The sequence below is a fragment of the Lolium rigidum genome, chromosome 5 (assembly GCF_022539505.1).
Source record: "Lolium rigidum isolate FL_2022 chromosome 5, APGP_CSIRO_Lrig_0.1, whole genome shotgun sequence".
Classification (NCBI taxonomy): domain Eukaryota; kingdom Viridiplantae; phylum Streptophyta; class Magnoliopsida; order Poales; family Poaceae; genus Lolium; species Lolium rigidum.
In genome coordinates this window covers 112,762,397-112,770,816 of record NC_061512.1, presented here as the reverse complement: position 1 = coordinate 112,770,816, position 8,420 = coordinate 112,762,397, and positions in this window count along the sequence as shown.

Below are 8,420 nucleotides of genomic sequence, written 5' to 3'. Positions count from 1 at the left end.
GGGTTCAACGAACGTGTGAAATACACGCCATCAAGCTCTTTTACGGCGCCGTTGCTCGGGGAGATCAAGACACGCTGCAAGGGGAGTCTCCACTTCTCAATCTCTTTACTTTGTTTTTGTCTTGCTTTATTTTATTTACTACTTTGTTTGCTGCATTATATCAAAACACAAAAAAATTAGTTGCTAGCTTTACTTTATTTACTTGTCTTGTTTGCTATATCAAAAACACAAAAAAATTAGTTTACTTGCATTTACTTTATCTAGTTTGCTTTATTTACTACTGCTAAAATGGCCAACCCTGAAAATACTAAGTTGTGTGACTTCACTAGCACAAATAATAATGATTTCCTATGCACACCTATTGCTCCACCTGCTACTACAGCGGAATTCTTTGAAATTAAACCTGCTTTACTGAATCTTGTTATGCGAGAGTAATTTTCTAGTGTTAGTTCTGATGATGCTGCTGCCCATCTCAATAATTTTGTTGAACTATGTGAAATGCAAAAGTATAAAGATGTAGATGGTGACATTATAAAATTAAAATTGTTTCCTTTCTCATTAAGAGGAAGAGCTAAAGATTGGTTGCTATCTCTCGCCTAAGAATAGTATTGATTCCTGGACTAAATGCAAGGATGCTTTTATTGGTAGATATTATCCCCCTGCTAAAATTATATCTTTGAGGAGTAGCATAATGAATTTTAAACAATTAGATAATGAACATGTTGCTCAAGCTTGGGAAAGAATGAAATCTTTGGTTAAAAATTGCCCAACCCATGGACTGACTACTTGGATGATCACCCAAACCTTCTATGCAGGACTAAATTTTTCTTCGCGGAATTTATTGGATTCAGCTGCTGGAGGTACCTTTATGTCCATCACTCTTGGTGAAGCAACAAAGCTTCTTGATAATATGATGGTTAATTACTCCGAATGGCACACGGAAAGAGCTCCACAAGGTAAGAAGGTAAATTCCGTTGAAGAATCCTCTTCCTTGAATGATAAGGTTGATGCTATTATGTCTATGCTTGTGAATGATAGGACTAATGTTGATCCTAATAATGTTCCATTAGCTTCATTGGTTGCCCAAGAAGAACATGTTGATGTAAACTTCATTAAAAATAATAATTTCAACAACAATGCTTATCGGAACAATTCTAGTAATAACTATAGGCCATATCCTTATAATAATGGTAACGGTTATACTAATTCTTATGGGAATTCTTACAACAATAATAGGAATACACCCCCTGGACTTGAAGCTATGCTTAAAGAATTTATTAGTACGCAAACTGCCTTTAACAAATGCATTGAGGAAAAGCTCAATAAAATTGATATTCTTGCTTCTAGAGTTGATAGTCTTGCCTCTGATGTTGATCTTTTGAAATCGAAAGTTATGCCTAATAGGGATATTGAAAATAAAATTGTTACTACAGCAAATGCCATCCAAGTTAGAATTAATGAGAATATAAGATTAATGGCTGAAGCTGCGTGCTAGGTGGGATAGAGAAGAAAATGAAAAACTAGCTAAAGAGAAAAATGTAGCTAAAGTTTGGACTATCACCACCACTAGCAATGCTAATGATTCACATGTTGCTGCACCTCCTACTATCAATGGTAAAATAATTGGTGTTGGCAATGCTTCTACTCCTAGTGCAAAGCGCGCAAAATTACTCGAAGCTGCTAAAGCTAGCTGAAACCGCTCGTGATAAAACTGCTGAAATTTTTTCCAACCTTGGGGATGATAATCCCATTGCTTTAGATCGTAATGATTTAGATTTTGATGATTTCCACATCTCTGAAGATATAAAGTTCTTGCAAAAACTTGCTAAGAGTCTCAATGCTAACGCTGTAAACTTGGCTTTCACAAAACATATTACAAATGCTCTCATAAAAGCTAGAGAAGAGAAACTAAAACTTGAAACTTCTATTCCTAGAAAGCTAGAGGATGGTTGGGAGCCCATCATTAAAATGAGGGTCAAAGATTTTGATTGTAATGCTTTATGTGATCTTGGTGCAAGTATTTCTGTTATGCCTAAGAAAGTCTATGATATGCTTGACTTGCCACCATTGAAAAATTGTTATTTGGATGTTAATCTCGCTGATAATGCTAAAAAGAAACCTTTGGGGAAAGTTGATAATGTTCATATTATGGTTAACAATAACCTTTTCCCCGTTGATTTATTTATCTTGGATATTGAATGCAATGCATCTTGCCCCATTATATTGGGAAGACCTTTTCTTCGAACCGTTGGTGCTACTATTGATATGAAGGAAGGTAATATTAAATATCAATTTCCTCTCAAGAAAGGTATGGAACACTTCCCTAGAAAGAGAATGAAGTTACCTTATGATTCTATTATTAGAACATAATATGATGTTGATGCTTCATCTTTTGATGTTACTTGAGTTACACTTTCTGCGCCTAGCTGAAAGGCGTTAAAGAAAAACGCTTATGGGAGACAACCCATGTTTTTACTACAGTATTTTTGTTTTATATTTGTGTCTTGGAAGTTGTTTACTACTGTAGCAACCTCTCCTTATCTTAGTTTTGACTTTTGTTGTGCCAAGTAAAGTCTTTGATAGTAAAGTAAGTACTAGATTTGGATTACTGCGCAGTTCCAGATTTCTTTGCTGTAACGAATCTGGGTCTACCTCCCTGTAGGTAGCTCAGAAAATTAAGCCAATTTACGTGCATGATCCTCAGATATGTACGCAACTTTCATTCAATTTGAGCATTTTCATTTGAGCAAGTCTGGTGGCCTAATAAAATCCATCTTTACGGACTGTTCTGTTTTGACAGATTCTGTCTTTTATTTCGCATTGCCTCTTTTGCTATGTTGGATGAATTTCTTTGATCCATTAATGTCCAGTAGCTTTATGCAATGTCCAGAAGTGTTAAGAATGATTGTGTCACCTCTGAACATGTTAATTTTTATTATGCACTAACCCTCTAATTAGTTGTTTCGAGTTTGGTGTGGAGGAAGTTTTCAAGGATCAAGAGAGGAGTATGATGCAATATGATCAAGGAGAGTGAAAGCTCTAAGCTTGGGGATGCCCCGGTAGTTCACCCCTGCATATTATAAGAAGACTCAAGCGTCTAAGCTTGGGGATGCCCAAGGCATCCCCTTCTTCATCGACAACATTATCAGGTTCCTCCCCTGAAACTATATTTTTATTCCGTCACATCTTATGCACTTTGCTTGGAGCGTCGGTTTGTTTTTGTTTTTGTTTTTGTTTGAATAAAATGGATCCTAGCATTCACTTTATGGGAGAGAGACACGCTCCGTTGTAGCATATGGACAAGTATGTCCTTAGGCTCTACTCATAGTATTCATGGCGAAGTTTCTTCTTCGTTAAATTGTTATATGGTTGGAATTGGAAAATGCTACATGTAGTAATTCTAAAATGTCTTGGATAATTTGATACTTGGCAATTGTTGTGCTCATGTTTAAGCTCTTGTATCATATACTTTGCACCCATTAATGAAGAAATACTTAGAGCTTGCTAATTTGGTTTGCATATTTGGTTTCTCTAGAGTCTAGATAATATCTAGTATTGAGTTTTGAAAAACAAGGAAGACGGTGTAGAATCTTATAATGTTTACAATATGTCTTTTATGTGAGTTTTGCTGCACCGTTCATCCTTGTGTTTGTTTCAAATAACCTTGCTATCCTAAACCTTGTATCTAGAGGGAATACTTCTCATGCATCCAAAATCCTTGAGCCAACCACTATGCCATTTGTGTCCACCATACCTACCTACTACATGGTATTTATCCGCCATTCCAAAGTAAATTGCTTGAGTGCTACCTTTAAAATTCCATCATTCACCTTTGCAATATATAGCTCATGGGACAAATAGCTTAAAAACTATTGTGGTATTGAATATGTACTTATGCACTTTATCTCTTATTAAGTTGCTTGTTGTGCGATAACCATGCTTACGGGGACGCCATCAACTATTCTTTGTTGAATATCATGTGAGTTGCTATGCATGTCCGTCTTGTACGAAGTAAGAGAGATCTACCACCTTTATGGTTGGAGCATGCATATTGTTAGAGAAGAACATTGGGCCGCTAACTAAAGCCATGATTCATGGTGGAAGTTTCAGTTTTGGACATATATCCTCAATCTCATATGAGAATAATAATTGTTGCCACATGCTTATGCATTAAAGAGGAGTCCATTATCTCGTTGTCCATGTTGTCCCGGTATGGATGTCTAAGTTGAGAATAATCAAAAGCGAGAAATCCAAAATGCGAGCTTTCTCCTTAGACCTTTGTACAGGCGGCATGGAGGTACCCCATTGTGACACTTGGTTAAAACATGTGCATTGCAAAGATCCGGTAGTCCAAGCTAATTAGGACAAGGTGCGGGCACTATTAGTATACTATGCATGATGCTTGCAACTTGTAAGATATAACTTTCATAACTCATATGCTTTATTACTACCTTTGACAAAATTGTTTCATGTTTTCAAAATAAAAGCTCTAGCACAAATATAGCAATCGATGCTTTCCTCTTTGAAGGACCATTCTTTTTACTTTTATGATGAGTCAGTTCACCTATCTCTCTCCACCTCAAGAAGCAAACACTTGTGTGAACTGTGCATTGATTCCTACATACTTGCATATTGTACTTGTTATATTACTCTATGTTGACAATTATCCATGAGATATACATGTTACAAGTTGAAAGCAACCGCTGCAACTTAATCTTCCTTTGTGTTGCTTCAATGCCTTTACTTTGATTTATTGCTTTATGAGTTAACTCTTATGCAAGACTTATTGATGCTTGTCTTGAAGTACTATTCATGAAAAGTCTTTGCTTTATGATTCACTTGTTTACTCATGTCATTACCATTGTTTTGATCGCTGCATTCATTACATATGTTTACAAATAGTATGATCAAGGTTATGATGGCATGTCACTTCAGAAATTATCTTTGTTATCGTTTTACTCGCTCGGGACGAGCAGAACTAAGCTTGGGGATGCTTGATACGTCTCCGACGTATCGATAATTTCTTATGTTCTATGCCATATTATTGATGATACCTACATGTTTTATGCACACTTTATGTCATATTCGTGCATTTTACGGAACTAACCTATTAACAAGATGCCGAAGTGCCGGTTGATATTTTCTCGCTGTTTTTGGTTTCAGAAATCCTAGTAACGAAATATTCTCGGAATTGGACGAAATCAAGACCCGGGGGCCTATTTTGCCACGAACCTTCCGGAAGACCGAAGAGCATACGAAGTGGGGCCACGAGGTGGCGACACCACAAGGCGGCGCGGCCAAGGAGGGGCCCGCGCCGCCCTATGGTGTGGGCCCCTCGTCGGCCCTCCGACTCCGCCCTTCCGCCTACTTAAAGCCTCCGTCGCGAAACCCCCGATGCGAAAAACCACGATACGGAAAACCTTACCGGAGACGCCGCCGCCGCCAATCCCATCTCGGGGGATTACGGAGATCTCCTCCGGCACCCGCCGGAGAGGGATTCATCTCCCGGAGGACTCTACACCGCCATGGTCGCCTCCGGAGTGATGAGTGAGTAGTTCACCCCTGGACTATGGGTCCATAGCAGTAGCTAGATGGTTATCTTCTCCTCATTGTGCTTCATTGTTGGATCTTGTGAGCTGCCTAACATGATCAAGATCATCTATCTGTAATACTCTATGTTGTGTTTGTCGGGATCCGATGGATAGAGAATACCATGTTATGTTAATTATCAAGTTATTACATATGTGTTGTTTATGATCTTGCATGCTCTCCGTTATTAGTAGAGGCTCTGGCCAAGTTTTTGCTCTTAACTCCAAGAGGGAGTATTTATGCTCGATAGTGGGTTCATGCCTGCATTGACACATGGGACAGTGACAGAAAGTTCTAAGGTTGTGTTGTGTTGTTGCCACTAGGGATAAAACATTGGCGCTATGTCCGAGGATGTAGTTGTTGATTACATTACGCACCATACTTAATGCAATTGTCTGTTGCTTTGCAACTTAATACTGGAAGGGGTTCGGACGATAACCTGAAGGTGGACTTTTTAGGCATAGATGCAGTTGGATGGCGGTCTATGTACTTTGTCATAATGCCCAATTAAATCTCACTATACTTATCATGACATGTATGTGCATTGTTATGCCTTCTCTATTTGTCAATTGCCCGACTGTAATTTGTTCACCCAACATGCTTTTATCTTATGGGAGAGACACCTCTAGTGAACTGTGGACCCCGGTCCATTCTTTAATACTGAAATACAAATCTGCTGCAATACTTGTTTTACTATTTTCTCTCGCAAACAATCATCTTCCACACAATACGGTTAATCCTTTGTTACAGACAAGCCGGTGAGATTGACAACCTCACTTGTTTCGTTGGGGCAAAGTACTTTGGTTGTGTTGTGCGGGTTCCACGTTGGCGCCGGAATCCCTGGTGTTGCGCCGCACTACATCCCGCCGCCATCAACCTTCAACGTGCTTCTTGGCTCCTCCTGGTTCGATAAACCTTGGTTTCTTTCTGAGGGAAAACTTGCTGCTGTGCGCATCATACCTTCCTCTTGGGGTTGCCCAACGAACGTGTGAAATACACGCCATCAAGGCACGGGGGCCCCACACCACAGGCCGGCGCGGGCCCCATGCTGGCCGCACCGCCCTATGGTTAGGGCGCCTCGTGGCCCCACTTCGTATCCTCTTCGGTCTTCTGGAAGCTCCGTGGAAAAATAAGACCCTGGGTGTTTGTTTCGTCCAATTCCGAGAATATTTCCTGTGTAGGATTTCTGAAACCAAAAACAGCACAAAATAGGAACTGGCGCTTCGGCATCTCGTTAATAGGTTAGTGCCGGAAAATGCATATAAATGATGTATAGTGTGTATAAAACATGTGAGTATTGTCATAAAACTAGCATGGAACATAAGAAATTATAGATACGTTTGAGACGTATCAAGCATCCCCAAGCTTAGTTCCTACTCGCCCTCGAGTAGGTAAACAATAACAAGGATAATTTCTGAAGTGACATGCTTCTATCATAATCTTGATCAATACTATTGTAAAGCATATGAAATGAATGAAGTGATTCGAAGCAATGGTAAAGACAATGACTAAACAACTGATCATATATCAAAGACTTTTCATGAATAGTACTTTCAAGACAAGCATCAATAAGACTTGCATAGGAGTTAACTCATAAAGCAATAAATTCTTAGTAGAAAGTTTTGAACCAACACAAAGGAAGATATAAGTTTCAGCGGTTGCTTTCAACTTCAACATGTATATCTCATGGATAATTGTCAACACAAAGTAATATGATGAATGCAAATAAGCAAGTATGTAGGAATCAATGCACACGGTTGACACAAGTGTTTGCTTCTAAGATAGAAAGAAGTAGGTAAACCGACTCAACATAAAGTAAAAGAAAGGCCCTTCACGAGAGGGAAGCATGGATTACTATTTTTGTGCTAGAGCTTTTATTTTGAAAACATAGAAACAATTTTGTCAACGGTAGTAATAATTCATATGTGTTATGCATAAGACATCTTATAAGTTGCAAGCCTCATGCATAGAATACCAATAGTGCTCGCACCTTGTCCTAATTAGCTTGGATTTACATGGATTATCATTGCATAACATATGTTTCAACCAAGTGTCACAAAGGGGTATCTCTATGCCGCCTGTACAAAGGTCCAAGGAGATAGATCGCATTTGATTTCTCGTTTTTGATAAATCTCAACTAAGGACATCCATACCGGGACAACATAGAAAACAGATAATGGACTCCTCTTTAATGCATAAGCATTCAACAACAGATAATATTCTCATAAGAGATTGAGGATTAATGTCCAAACTGAAACTTTCACAATGATTCATGGCTTTAGTTAGCGGCCCAATGTTCTTCTCTAACAATATGCATACTCAAACCATTTGATCATGATAAATCGCCCTTACTTCAGACAAGACGAACATGCATAGCAACTCACATGATATTCAACAAAGGTGTAATAGTTGATGGCGTCCCCAAAAACATGGTTACCGCTCAACAAGCAACTTATAAGAAATAAAATACATAAGCTACATATTCTTTACCACAATAGTTTTTAAGGCTATTTTCCCATGAGCTATATATTGCAAAGACAAAGAATGAAATTTTAAAGGTAGCACTCAAGTAATTTACTTTGGAATGGCAGAGAAATACCACATAGTAGGTAGGTATGATGGACACAAATGGCATAGGTTTTGGCTCAAGGATTTGGATGCACGAGAAGTATTCCCTCTCAGTACAAGGCTTTGGCTAGCAAGGTTGTTTGAAGCAAACACAAGTATGAACCGGTACAGCAAAACTTACATAAGAACATATTGCAAGCATTATGAGACTCTACACTGTCTTCCTTGTTGTTCAAACACTTCACCAGAAAATATCTAGACTT